General features: G+C 38.6%; 1 protein-coding gene across 5 annotated transcripts in view; it reads right to left on the bottom strand.

Moving 5' to 3' along the window:
• The window catches only part of PKIB (cAMP-dependent protein kinase inhibitor beta), a 245378-nt gene that overhangs the window by 151860 nt on the left and 77706 nt on the right, over positions 1–15812 (bottom strand). The window lies entirely within an intron of this gene.

The following is a 15812-nucleotide window of genomic DNA, read 5'->3' as shown; positions in this document are numbered from 1 at the left end:
TGTAGGCATTTAATGCTATGAGCTTTCCATTCAGTACTATTTTGCTGTATCTCAGAGGCTTTGATCAGTTGTATCACTTTTATTATTCATTTTCAATAATTTTCAATTTCCATCTTAATTTCATTATTAACCCAAAAATTATTCAAGTGCAGATTATTTAATTTCCATGTATTTGTATAGTTTTGAGGGTGGGTTGCTTTTAGATCTAGCAGTAATTGTTTTATAAATCTTGGAGCTCCTGTGTTAGGTGCATATAAATTTAGCATTGTAATATCTTCTGGTTGAACTAATCGTTTTGTTATCATATAATGGCCTTCTTTGTCTTTTTTATTGTATTTTTTTTAAGTCTGTTTTGTCTAATGTAAGAATAGTGACTCCTGCTTGCTTTTGGTTTCCATTTGTGTAGAATACCTTCTTCCACCCCTTTACCTTGAGTTTATGTGAGTCCTTAGGTATTAGGTGAGCCTCTTGAAGACAGTAGGTATTTGGTTAGTGTTTTTTTTAACCCATTCTGCCATTCTGTATCTTTCCAAGTGAAGCATTTAGGCTATTTACATTCAACACGAATATTAAGATGTGAAATACTGTTCTATTCATCATATTAGTTTTTACCTAGATACTTTTTCTTCATTATGTTAATGTTTTATAGGCCCTGTGAGATTTATGCTTTAAGGAGTTTCCATTTTGATATAGATCAAGGTTCTGTTTCAGGATATGGAACTCCATTTAGCTTTTATTGTAGTGCTGGTTTGGTAGTGGAAAATTTCCTTAACATTTGTTTGTTTGAAAAAGATTTTATCTCTCCATTTATAAAGCTTAGTTTTGCAGAATGCAAAATTCTTGGCTGACAATTGTTTTGTTTAAAGAGGGTAAAGATAGGACCCCAATCCCTTCTGGCTTGTAAGGTTTCTGCTGAGAAAGTTGTTGTTAGTCTGATAGTTTTTCTTTTATAGGTTACCTGATGCTTTTGTCTCACAGCTACTAAAATTCTTTTCTTCGTGTTGACTTTAGATAGCTTAATGACCGTGTACTTTGGTGATGATCTTTTTGCCAAGGAATTTCCCAGGAGTCTGAACTTCTTGTATTTTGATATCTGTATATCTAGCAAGGCGAGGAAAGTTTTCCTCAATTATTCTTTAAAATAAGTTTTCCAAACTCTTAGACTTCTCTTCCCCCTCAGGAACATCAATTATTCTTAGGTTTGGCCAGCTTACATAATCACATACTTCTTGGAGACTTGGTTTATTTTTTTTGATTATTTTTTTCTTTATCTTTGTCTGATTGGGTTAATTCAAAAGCCTTGTCTTTAAGCTCTGAAATTATTCTAGTTGTTCTAGTCTAATACTGAAACTTTTCACTACATTTTGAATTTCCCTAAGTATGTCTTTTATTTCCAGAAGTTCTGATTGGTTTTTCTTTATGATATCCATCTCTCTGGAAATTTTTTCATTCATATCCTGAGTTTAAAAAAAAATATTTATGTTGGTTTTCACCTTTCTCTGGTTATTTCCTAGATCAGCTTAATAACCTTCTGATTTCTTTATCTGGTATTTCAAAGATTTCATCTTGGTTTGGAGCAATTATTGGGAAGCTCGCTTGATCTTTTGCGAGTGTTACAGAACCCTGTTTTGTCATATTACCAGAATTACTTTTCTGGTTCCTTTTCATTTGCATAGACTTTTCTTCAAATTGTTCTTGAATGTATTTTTTATTTGACTGTGGTTTTTATTTAATTTCTTTTTTCCCCCTAGGAATCTGACTTTAATGTTTATAGTTTATTGTAGCCTAATTTAATTCTTGGTGCTTTTAGCAGGAAAGACTTTGTATGACTTCCTTAGTTATAAAGGGCCTTTGTGCACTGGCTTTTCCAGATGCTTGTTGTGGTAGTTATGTACACTGTGTGTGGGCAAGTTCACTATCTCATATGGGGTTGGAATGGCAAGGATTTTTGAAACTTATCTCATTCTCCCATGGTTTACACTTTTTTATTTACTTAATTTTTTTCCAGTGTTTTATTTACTGAGTTGATGATCCAGGCTTCAGAACAGTAGGGGAGCTATCCCTGGGTAGGCCCTGGTTGTAGATAAAGTAGGTGGGTAGATGTAATACCCAATGGTGGGCAGACATCCCAGCCTTGTTGAAGGTGGCTGGGAAGCCCTCAATTGGATGTACTGAGATTTTATCAGGTTGAAAGGTGGGAGCTCCTCAGCTACCCTGCCAGACCAGCAGGGAAGGCATCCACTTCCCAGCCTCATTTCTGTCCCAGTGTTCTGGCTATTCAGGTTAGACAGGCTCCTCTTTTCGTCTGTAAGAATGTTGATATTCCAAGTAAAAAGGAATTGTGACTGTGCCTCTCATGAAAGCCTGACCTGGAGAGTGTTCTTCCTGTGGGGATGCAATCACCCTGAATTGTTCTAGGAAAGCTGTCTGTAGGTGCATCCACACTGCATTCCTGTGGGAGAAGCCCCAGCTGTGTTTGCAGTGGTGTACTGGTGGGAATAAGGACACCGTCTCCAAGACCCTTAACAATCAGAGAGGTTGCCTCCCTGTTGGGATAGAGGTGCACAGCAGCACTATAATTGTGTCTCTGCTGAAAGAAGCTTCCCATTAGTGGAAAGATCTGGGACTCAAGAACTGTCATTCAGATTCTTTTGTCCCACAGGGTGTTCCCTTGATGTGGTGCTCTCTCCCTTCCCTTAAGAATGGGAATTCCTGAGAGCTAGACTACAGTAATTGTTATTGCTCTTCTGGGTCTAGTCACCTAGTGGAGTTACCAGACTCCAGACTGGTGCTGAGGAGTGTCTGCAAGGGATCCAGGGATGTGACCTGTCTTCAAGTCTCCCAGCAGTGGATACCAGCCCCATTTCTGACGAAAGTGGTAGGGGAGTGACGTAGACTCTGTGAGATTCCTTGGTTGATAGGCTTAGTGTGCTGGCTTTCTCAAGAGCTGGTTATAATAATTATTGTGAACTTGTCACATGGAGCCACTCAGAACCTTTGGTTAGCCAGGGTGTTGTACGCAGTGGTGATGAGTACAGCTGAGGTCATGCTGCCGTTTTCTCCATTCTGGACATAGTATTATTCTACCTAGAGGTGCTGTAATGGACTGTTTTGGTTAGCCTCCAGCCAAGAGGTGGCACTTTCAAAGAGCATCAGCTGTGGTAGTAGCAGTAGGATTTGAGTTTGCCGTAAGTTACCCAGGGGAAGTATTCTGGTTTTGCAGGCAATGGGTGGAGCTATAAAGCTCCTTAAAATTTATGTTCATTGTGTTAAGCTATCAGGGTGGGTGGAGGGGCACAGCCAGGTGGGGATAGGGTTAGGTGTATCTGTGCTCTGACTCTCCTTGGGTGGGGCTAGCCACAGCCCCTGTGAGGGTCAAGGAAAGGGTTTCAGGCTACTGGGATAAAGTTCCAGAGGGGAGTATAACTGCCTTTGGTTCACAGAAGAGTTTGCAAAGGGAGTGGGGAGTATTAGGCAGCAGTAAGCCTCACCCAGCTCCCATACAGTTGGTGAGGCCACTCTCACTCCCACAGTGCTCCACTAACAGCTTAGATCCAGGCAGTCTGCACACAGAACTCAGTCCTGCCCGAGGCCATAAGCTTTCCACAGAGATAGCAACCTCCAGTTTCTGGCCACACCCATCCCTATCTCTCCACAAGGCTGGGCACCCAACTCCTGTGCTCATGTCTGCAGTGCAGTTCCCACTTGTGCTCCCCACCTCCAACCCTGGGTTCTGGTCAAGGGAGTTTGTTCCTACTCAAGATTATATTACAAAATTCAGCTTGAAGCTTCTTTCACCTGCAACCTCTTCGTGAGCTCATTGGTTGGCTTCTTTGAGAGCTCTTGTGAGATATAGTCAGTAATGGCTTTCCTGGGTTCACACTGAAGACTGGGATTGCTTGCAAGGCACTTTCTGCTGCTGCTTCTACTTCTGTATTTCATACCACTCCCTCAATTTGTTCCAACTCTGGGTGAGGTTAAGGTCTTCTCCCAAGACCTGGATTTTCATATTCCCTGGTGGGGACGTGTCCTCTGGAGACAGACTCTCCTCTATCACACTCTGGGGACTTAGCAGTTTTTCACCTGTCTCACGGAGTAGGCTTCAGCAAGCTGAAGGCTGTGTGGATTCTTTCAGATTTTATGTTAAATTTCTGCACTGGTTCTTGGAAGAAATTTATTATGTGAATCTCTACACACTATTCTGTCCAGAATGTATCTTTTTAAACAAGTAAACACTGCCAGTACTTTTTTTACTTTAAATTAAATTTGCCTCTTTTCATCACATTACCTTTGAAACTATTTTTTTATTATGAATGTAACGCTGTTTTTGATAAAAGACTTGGCAAATACCAAAAAGCATAAAGAAGAAAAAAAGTAATTCGTTTTTTGACATACAAAAATGTACAACTTTTATAATTAATTCTGTCAGACTTTTTGATTTTTCACTTTTGTACTTGTAAAGTTATTTTTATTTGGCCATTAGATTAATCTTTTTTTACAAATATTGATGAATTTTCTTTACATTTTGTTTCACATTTTTTAATTAATAATGTTAATAATAACATATTTCAGGCATACAAAAAAAAGGACATGGGATGATATAGCTATACAGAACTGCAATGCAACTTTAAACAATAAAACATTACTAATACAATTGAAGCCTCCTTATATAACCCTCCCAATGACATTCCTAACTACAGTCACCTCCATCTCGCTAGAGGTTATTGTAATTCTGAATTTGGCTTTATTATTTTCATACATGCTCAATTGGTATGTTTTGTTACATATTTTATATCGTTTTGCACTTATGAAAATTTTTGCATATATCTCATTGTTTTACATGTATACATTATTTTGCCTATGTTGTTTTATAAGAGTTCTTTTATGAATACTGCTCTACTTATAAATTAGTCGAAGGTTGCTTCTTTCATTTAATAGTATTTCAGATTTACCTATGTTGCTACAAATAATTGATAACTCATTTTCTATTAAATTAGCTAATATAAAAATTGAGTGAAGATAACTAATGCTGGTGTTTTATTTTGGGTTGCTCCGGAAGCTGACTCTGAGATGAAGCTTTAAGTGTAGGTAGTTTATCTGCACAATACAGGGAACCATGGCAAAGGATTGGGGAATAGAAACAAGGAACAGAAAACAGCCAATCAAGAGTGCATTATGAAACCAGCTACTACTGTGAGTGAATAGAGCTTGATTCTGTGGATCAGCATAAAGCACACACTTCAAAGGGTATCTTTTCACCAACTCTTACCAGCCACTATTTGAGGACTGCTCCCAAGGCATGTTAATTTCCTAGCATTTCTGACTTGCAGCACACACTTGGAGAGAAATGCCTTCTGCATATCAGAAAAACTCTAGCAACAGAAGTAACAGGCATCAGCAATTGGGAGCCACCTGAGTAGACTAGAATGGTATAGTCTGAGAAATATGAGCAGGACAAGGGCAGCATCTACCACAGCTGGTGACAGCCTACTGAAATTTCTACCTCTATATATTTCTAAGGACACTATATATCAAGAGCCAAGAGTTCAAGGCTGCAGTGAGCTAGGATCTTGCAATTGCACTGCAGCCTGGGTGACAAAGTGAGACCTTGTCTCTAATTTACAAAAAGAAATGTTCCTACCAAGGGGAACTCCATGAAAACAATTATGTGTACATTCATTGCAGCATTATTTATAATGTTAAAAATAATAAATATTCTAAATATCCAACAATATAAGAATGGTTAGGAAAGTTACATATGCTTGCTGGATGAAATTTTGTTATTAAAGTTGAGAATTATGAAGATTATAATGTTATATGAGAAAATGTTTGTGCAGGGGGATAAAGAGAAGGAAGGAAAGAAGGAAGGAAAGAAGGAGGGAGGGAGGAAAGGGAGAGAGGGAGGGAGGAAATATTTCAAAATAGTAATATGATTTTCTGGGAGTAGGCCTATATTATTATATTATTTTTAGTTATATTATTTTTAGGATGAAAATAATGTATTTTAAAGGAACATAAGCATTAGTATAAAGATCATTCAAAAATATTTTAATAATAATATCTATTATCTATATATAAGTTTTGAGGCTATATATAAAACCTCACCTGTTATTACAAAAATCTTGTGAAATAATTGAGTTCAGTATTAATGTACTTATTTTACAGATAATAAAACTAGGCTCAGAAAGGGCCAAATGGCTAGAAAGTAATGGAACTGGGATCAGACTATATTTCTTCTGACTCCTGGCCCAGTGTTCCTCATGACAGTGATGAACACTGGTTGTGTTTGCTTGTTCAACACTCCTTTTGTAATACGTGAATTTCTTTTTTTATTTCTTTTCCTTATCCCTCATCTTCAAGGGCAGGTGGTGGACCCAAGCCTGTATACTAAAAGTACAAAACACAATGATTAGTACAGGGTTAGGCACATGACCCAAGTTAGGCAAATCAAAGTCAGCTCAGTACTTAAAAAAATAGCTTCTTCCAGTGGGGGTACTAAACTGTTAGAAGATGAAAAACCTGAAGTCACTTACAGTCATAGTTTGTCAGCTCATAAAAGATGTTGCCTAAGAGTAAAGAAAAGACAAAGGAAAACAGAGGTAAAAGTGGAAGAGACAGATATGTGATGATGTCATTAAAGCACTCACAAATTCAGATCTGGCCATGCCTCAGGCTACCCTTGGCCTTTTCAGATTTGTGAACCAATTCATACCTTTTTCTTCAAATTAAAATTGGGTTGCTGTCATTTTCACCTAAAAACATCTTTGCTAATATGGAAGCAGTTGTTGTTCCTGGAAAATCTTGAAAAGTTGAGTTGGCCAAGTTGAGGTAGACAACAGGGCAGTTAGTGTTCTTTTACAGTAGCTATAGAGTAGTCTACTCATGCTATACAGTAGAAAAGTAGACGGTTAAACTGTTAAACTGTTACCTGTCATACTGTTAGACTCATGTGTCTACTGAGACTATAACTTTAAGGAACTTGGTAGAAAAATGTCAGGATACTGGAATATCTTAGCCAATTCTCTCAAGCTTACCTGTTTAAAAGTAAAGACAGAAGAAAATACAACCTTCATTTATGTCTGCATCTAACAATCTTGAGCCAGCTGAGATTCAAATAGCCATGAGCTTTAAAAATCAAAAAAGTCAAAACCTTTTTTTTTTTTTTGAAACAGAGTCTTCAAAAAAATACTTCAAAAAACACTCCAGCCTGTCACCCAGGCTGGAGTGCAGTGGCGTGATCTCGGCTCACTGCAAGCTCTGCCTCCTGGGTTCACGCCATTCTCCTGCTTTATCCTCCTGAGTAGCTGAGACTACAGGTGCCTGCCACCACGCCTGACTAATTTTTTGTATTTTTAGTAGAGATGGGGTTTCACTGTGGTCTCGATCTCCTGACCTCGTGATCTGCCCGCCTTGGCCTCCCAAAGTGCTGGGATTACAGGCGTGAGCCACCGTTCCCGGCCAAAAAAGGCAAAATCTTTACCCCAAGAAAAAATTAGTGCAAAGGATACTCAGAGAGCCTGACAAGAGCATTGAAAATAAGAATAGAATCTAGGGGAAGCTATGATATGATCTCCAGGAACTTCCCAAGAACTTTGAGTGGTATTTTCTGCCAGAAGGTGTTAGTTGTGATATTGTAGGTAAAAATGACAGTAACTCCAATTTAGTTATCTTAATTAAAAGGCAGTAAAAAAAAAGTCCGTGTCCTGCTACCTAGAAGTATGAGGAGAATTAGCTATCACTTCCAATCCCAACTAATTATTATGTGCCACTTACAAACCATTAAGCTAAAAGTTAAAATATAGGTAAGCCATTGAGGTCTAATACTAAGAAACAGAAACCGCAAACTCACACTTCTCTTAAGACTATGCTCAACATGGTCTCAGTTTCCAGCAACTAGTCTATATCATTAACTAAATACAAATTAGCTGCATGCCTCCCAAGGTTTCAAGAAATTTTTTATTCCAGAGAAACCCCAACACTGGCAGCCAATGCTTGGAAATACCCAATTCCTAAGCATTTCCTACACCACCAAAATTTCACCAATGGGAAGTAGATCCCCAACCCACAGCAGCCACCAAAAAAGGGTCCTTCCCAATGTCAATAGCAAATATCAGGTAATTTACTTAAGAATATCAAACTGTTAAATAAAATCCTCCATGATACAGATTGGCTGACCAACGAGCTCAGCACCCTTCCATGCAGAAAGAATTTGCAAACTCTGATGAGTAAAATCACTGTTTATTAATTTCTCGCTTTTCTCATTTCTGTGTGAAAATTTTATTAAATTTTATATTTTATTTACTTTGTCTATTATGTTATATCGTAGGTGCTTAAACAAATATACCATTTTGTCATAGACTGCTCAAGTATGAGAAGCTACCTTTAAGACTGACAGACAAGCACAGAGCAAAGATCTTGCTAGAGGTACATTGAGTAAATGTGTGTGCTTTGTACCTTTTAGAGAGGAGACGGAATTCTAGGATCATCATGGCAGACGGGAGGCAGGACTAAAATGCAGCTCCGGACACAGCAGCTTGCAGAAAGTCACATTGTGAATTTTAGCTCCAGATTGAGTGCAAGAAAAAACCAGTAATCCCAAGAGGACCCACAGACCCTCTAAAGGAATTGGACTGCTCTTTCAAAAACTGTGACTGCCCAACTGCAGAAGTGGGAAAAGGAGACCCTCCTCTCCCCAACACACACATCCACTTGAAAAGTTGAAGGTCTGTTTGCGGGAGAAGTTTCTGACCTTACCTGGAGCTGAGCCAATTTAGAGAGCCAAGTGAGGGTAAAACTACTTAGGGAGAAGGAAATCTCTAGCTGAACTTTGTAATAATATGAACAGGGTGAGAAGTCTCCTTGCCAGAACTCGGGGGAAGGCACGCAAATCTGGTGTGCAGACTCCACCAGCAAGGGAAGAACCAAGCCCTTTTCTCTCACAGCTGGGAGGCAGGAGATTTCAAGCCTGTAATGCCCTCTGTCTGGAAACAGACTTGGGGTTGTTGTCGGGGGAACCGTGGGAGTGAGACTGGCCCTTTGGTTTGCGTGGGGGTTGGGTGAGGCCTGTGACTGCTGGCTTTCCCCTACTTCCCTGACAACCTGCACGACTCAGCAGAGGCAGCCATAATCTTCCTAGGTACACAACTCCAGTGACCTAGGAATCTCACTCCTATCCCCTACAGCAGTTGCAGCAATACCTACCCAAGGAGAGCCTGAGCTCAGACATGCCTAGCCCTGCCCCGACCTGATGTTCCTTCCCTACCCACCCTGGTAGCAGAAGACAAGGGGTATTAATCTTGGGAGTTCTAGGACCCCACCCACCACCAGTCCCTCTCTATACTCCTACAGTTGATGCTTTCTGGAAAGCGCCACCACCTGGCAGAAGGCCAACCAGCACAAAAATAGAGCATTAAACCACCAAAGGTAAGAACCCTCATGGAGTCCATTGCACCCCCTGCCACCGCCACCAGAACAGCCACTGAGACACACGGCTGAGAGACCCAAGGACAGTTCACATCACAGGACTATGTGCAGACAACCCCCAGTACCAGCCCAGAGCCAGGTAGACTCACTGGGTGGCTAGACCCAGAAGAGAGACAACAATCACTGTAGTTTGGGTCACAGGAAGCCACATCCACAGGAAAAGGATGAAAGTACTACATCAAGGGAACACCCTGTGGGATAAAATAATTTGAACAACAGCCTTCAGCACTAAACCTTCCCTCTGACAGAGCCTACCTAAATGAGAAGGAACCAGAAAACCAACCCTGGTAATATCACCAAGAAAAGCTCTTCACCACCCCCCAAAAATCACAGTAGTGCACCAGCAATGTATCCAAACCAAGAAGAAATCCCTGATTTACCTGAAAAAGCATCCAGGAGATTAGTTATTAAGCTAATCAGGGAGAGACTAGAGAAAGATGAAGCCCAATGCAAGGAAAAAAAAAAATGATACAAGAAGTGAAGCGAGAAATATTCAAGGAACTATATAGCTTAAAGAAAAAAACAATCAAAAATTCAGGAAACTTTGGACACACTTTTAGAAATGCGAAATGCTCTAGAAAGTATCAGCAATAGAATTGAACAAATTGAATAAAGAAATTCAGAGCTTGAAGACAAAGCCTTCTAATTAACCCAATCCAACAAAGACAAAGAAAAAAGAATAAGAAAATATGAACAAAGTCTCCAAGAAGTCGGGGATTACGTTAAACAACCAAACTTAAGGGTAACTGGCGTTCTCCTGCGGAAGAAGAGAATTCCAAAAGCATAGAAAACATATTCGAGGGAAAGACTGAGGAAGACTTCTCTAGTCTTGCTAGAGACCTAGACATCCAAATACAAGAAGCACAAAGAACACCTGGAAAATTCATCACAAAACATCTTTGCCTAGGCACATTGTCATCAGGTTATCCAAAGTTAAGATGAAGGAAAAAAATCTTAAGAGCTGTGAGACAAAGCACCAAGTAACCTATAAAGGAAAACCTATGAGATTAACAGCAGATTTCTCAGCAGAAACCCAACAAGCTAGAAGGGACTGGAGCCCTATCTTCAGCCTCCTCAAACAAAATAATTATCAGCCAAGAATTTTGAATCCAGCAAAACTAAGCTTCATATATGAAGGAAAGATACAGCTTCATATATGAAGGAAAGATACAGTCATTTTCAGACAAACAAATGCTGAGAGAATTTGCCACCACTACGAGAACTGCTAAAAGAGCTCTAAATCTTGAAACGAATCCTGGAAACACATCAAGACAGAACCTCTTCAAAGCATAAATCACACAGGAACTATACAGCAAAAATACAAGTTAAAAAGTAAAAACAAAAAAAGAAACAAACCAAAGTATGCAGGCAACAAAGAGCATGATGAACACAAGGGTACCTCACATTTCAATACTAACTTTGAATGTAATTGGCCAAAATCTCCTCTTGAATGATACAGAACCACAGAATGGGTAAGAACTCACCAACCAACTACCTGCTGCCTTCAGCAGACTCACCTAACACATAAGGACGCACATAAACTTAAAGTAAAGGGGTGGAAAAGGGCATTTCATGCAAATGGACACCAAAAGTGAGCAGGGGTAGCTCTTCTTATATCAGACAGAACAAACTTTAAAGCAACAGCAGTTAAAAAGACAAAGAGGGACAGCATATAATGGTAAAAGGCCTTGTCCAACAGGAAAATATTACAATCATAAACATATATGCACCAAACACTGGGGCTCCCAAGTTTATAAAAAATTACCATAGACCTAAGAAATGAGATAGCAACACCACCTCAGAATGCATATTCTACTCAATAGCACATGGAAATTTATCCAAGCTAGATCATGTGATAGGTCAAAAATGAGACTCAATAAATTTTAAAAATTTAAGAAAATTAAAATTATATCAAGCACTCTCTCAGACCACAGTGGAATAAAACTGAAAATCAATGCCAGAAGGAACCTTCAGAACCATGCAAATACATGGAAATTAAATAACCTGCTCCTGAATGAGCATTGGGTCAAAAACAAAATCAAAATGGAAATTAAAAAATTCTTCAAACTGAATGACAATAATGGCACAACCTATCAAAACCTCTGGGATACAGCAAAGGCCATGCTAAGAGGAAAGTACATAGCCCTAAGCATCTACATCAAAAAGACTGAAAGTGCACAAACTGACATTCTAAGGTCACACCTCAAGGAACTAGAGGAACAAGAACAATCCAAACCCAGGCCCAGCAGAAGAAAGGAAATTACCAAGATCAGAGCAGAACTAAATGAAATAGAAACAAAAAAGTAAATATAAAAATAAAAAGATAAATGAAACAAAAAGCTGGTTCTTCGAAAAGATAAATAAAATTAATAGGCCATTAGCAAGATTAACCAAGAAAAGGAGAGAGAAAATCCAAACAACCTCACTAAGAAATGAAACAGAAGATATTACAACTGACACTACTGAAATACAAAAGATTTTTCAAGGCTACTATGAACACCTTTATGAACATAAACTAGAAAACCTAGAAGAGATAAATAAATTCCTGGAAAAATACAATCATCTTAGCTTAAATCAGGAAGAATTAGATACCCTGAACAGACCAATAACAACCAGCGAGATTAAAATGGTAATTTAAAAATTACCAACCAAAAAAAGTCCAGGACCAGACATATTCACAGCAGAATTCTACCAAACATTCAAAAAAGAATTGGTACCAACCCCTTTGACACTATTCCACAAGATAGAGAAAGAAAGAACCTTCCCTAATTCATTTCATGTAGCCAGCATCACCCTAATACCAAAATCAGGAAAGGACATAACCGAAAAAGAAAACTACAGACTGATATCCATGATGAACTCTGATGCTAAAATCCTTAATAAAATAGTAGCTAACCAACGACACATCAAAAAGACAATCCACCATGATCAAGTGGGTTTCATGCCAGGGATGCAGGGATGGCTTAACATATGCAAGTCAATAAGTGTGATATACCACATTAACAGAATTGAAAACAAAAAATCACATGATGATCTCAATAGATGCAAAAAAGCATTCGCCAAAATCCAACATCTCTTGTGACTGAAACTCTCAGCAAAATAGGCATACAAGGGACATACGTTAGTGTAATAAAAGCCATTTTTGACAAACCCGCAGCCAACATAATACTGAATGGGGAAAAATTGAAAGCACTCTCTCTGATAACTGGAACAAGACAAGGATGCTCACTCTCACCACTCCTCTTCAACATAGTACTGGAAGTCCTAGCCAGAGCAATCAGACAAGAGAAAGAAATAAAGGGCATCCGAATCAGTAAACAGAAAGTCAAACCGTCACTATTTGCTGATGATATGATCGTTTACCTTGAAAACCCTAAGGATTCCTCCAGAAAGCCCCTAGAACCGATGAAAGAATTCAGCAAAGTTTCCAAATACAAGATTAACGTACACAAATTAGTAGCTCTTCTGTACATGAACAGCAACCAAATGGAGAACCAAATCAAGAACGCAACCCCTTTTACAATAGTTGCCAACAAATAAAAATAAAATTCTTAGGAATATACCTAATCAAGGAGTCAAAAGACCTCTACAAGAAAAACTACAAAACATTGTTGAAAGAAATCATAGATGACACAAACAAATGGAAACACATCTCATGCTCATGGATGGGTAGAATCAATATTGTGAAAATGACCATAGTACCACAGTACCAAAAGCAATCTACAAATTCAATGCAACCCCCATCAAAATACCACCATCATTCTTTGCAGAATTAGAAAAAAAAATTCTAAAATTCATAGGGAACAGAAAAGAGCCCACATAGCCAAAGCAAGACTAAGCAAAAAGACCAAATCTGGAGGCATCACACCACCTGATTTCAAACTATATTATAAGGCCATAGTCACCAAAACAGCATGATACTGGTATAGAAATAGTCACATAGACCAATGGAACAGAATATAGAAGCCAGAAATAAACCCAAATACTCACAGTCAACTGATCTTTGACAAAGCAGACAAAAACATAAAGTGGGGAAAGTGGCATATATATATATAATATATCATATATTATATATTTATATATATTTGTTGGCCATTTGTATATCTTCTTTTGAGAGTTGTCTATTCATGTCTTTAGCCCACTTTTTGATGGGATTTTTTTTCTTACTGATTTGTTTGAGTTCATTGTAGATTCTGGATATCAGTTCTTTGTCATATATGTATGAGAGAATACTATGCAGCCATAAAAAGGAATGAACTAACAGCATTTGCATTGATTGGATGAGTTTGGAGACTATTATTCTAAGTGAAGTAACTCAGGAATGGAAAAACAAATATTATACATTCTCACCAATATGTGGGAGCTAAGCTAGGAGGACACAAAGGCATAAGAATGATACAATGAACTTTGGGGACTTGTGGGGAAGAATGGGAGGGAGGCGAGGGATAAAAGACTATAAATATGGTGCAGTGTATACTGCTCGGGTGATGGGTGCACCAAAATCTCACAAATCACCACTAAAGAGCTTACTCATGTAACCAAATACCACCTGTACCCCCAATAACTTATGGAATAAAATATATATTAATCAATTGGTTAAAAAATAAAATTTGAAAAAATAGCAGGTAACTGTGGGTTTTTCTTGTGTATGAAGTAGTTTTATTATATTACACAGAAGCAATGTATGTACTAAAGGGAATGTTGAAGATATATGAATTAAAAGAAAGTTTATGTATTTACTATACAACTAAGGATGATATAATGGAGATATGTAGATTTTACTTATCAAACATCTTGACAAAGGAAGCCCATTTTTTCTTATAGACTTCTCTATTTCCAATGTGTGAGGTTTGGATGGGCTGCCATAGTTCTTGGGGATATTCTGACTATACCTTTCACTAGCAGAATCCATAAGTGCTGCTTAAGAGGTGAACATATGACTCAAGGTACGTGAACTAAATCAGCTTGAAGACTTGCTAAACCTATTGAGGAAAGAATATTCTTAATCCACTGGCATTACTAAGCTGGTAGAATATAAGCTTGGAACTGCCAATATTTGTCTTTGTTACCACTTACAGAGCTTCTGAGAATGAAACCAGCCAAGAAATCAGAGCCGAGAAGCATGAGACTTGATAACATTGTGTGTGTATCTAAATTCAGCCATGACTAAAGCCTACAAATACAACCTGCACTTCTCAGCAATTTGAGCCAATAAATTCACCTTTCTGCTTCAGTAAGTTTAGTATGTGTTTTTGAAACATAGAGTCCTAAGAAATAGGACTTCAGAATTTCTTAAAATTCACTTGGTTATTCACCTCTTGTGTTAACATTATGATGATTTCCAAAAAGAGTCAGGAACTTGGAGGGCATATTATGGTCCAGTCATGGAAGTAGGGTCACTGTAAGTGCAAGGGATACATAGTAAGAATCAGACCTTACCCAGTTGTGGGAGGAGCTAGGTAATTGCAAATCCAAAGGGAGAGTAGGAAGATCAAAGAAGGAGTAGGATCCTCCCTAAGCAATGGTGCAAGTCAAAAAGTCAATAATTGCAGGTAAATCTGAGGACAGCACATCTAGCCACCAAGTGATTCTGTTAGAGGTAAGCTAATGAGAGGTCTTTGAGAAGCTATCTGTGGCTTCTGTCGATTTACAGACAAGCATCTGTTGTTGAACCTGGACTGCTCTTAATTGCCAGGGCCAAGAGTTGGGAAGAAGAGCTCCTTGGTTTTGTCACTTTGGCCATAAAGACTTCCAGAAAGTAAAGGCTGCTGTTTCACATGTGTGCCTTCCAAATCTTACACAAGTTCTCTTTTGGTCAGCTTTAACTTACAATCTTACAGGGAAAAGGATTCTGGGAAATATGGTTCTCAGCTTAACCAAGTTGACACAGAACAATTCAAAACAATCCTCTCCTGGTCATATCAAGGAGACTCCAAATTTTGTTCTCCCTTAGTTGATTATAGGGAGCTCCCCATGAGACTACAGGTATCGGTTGAGTTGAAAGAAGCAATGAGGCAGAAATATGGGCCATGAACATCTATGACATTTGCTCATGCACTAACTTGTTACCTTCAAGATCTGCTTGAGCCTGTTTTTTGTTTGTTTGTTTGTTTGTTTGTTAATGAAGTTTTTCTTGGTTGCCCATGCTGGAGTGCAGCCATCTCAGCTCACTGCAAGCTATGCCTCCTGGGTTCAAGCAATTCTCATACCTCAGCCTTCTGAGTAACTGAGACTACAGGTGCCCACCACCACAATTGACTATTTCTTTTGTACTTTTAGGAGAGACAGGATTTCACCATGTTGGCCAGACTGGTCTCAAACTTCTGACC

The sequence above is a fragment of the Macaca fascicularis genome, chromosome 4 (genome assembly GCF_037993035.2).
Source record: "Macaca fascicularis isolate 582-1 chromosome 4, T2T-MFA8v1.1".
Lineage (NCBI taxonomy): Eukaryota > Metazoa > Chordata > Mammalia > Primates > Cercopithecidae > Macaca > Macaca fascicularis.
This window is presented reverse-complemented; position numbering and strand designations above follow the sequence as displayed.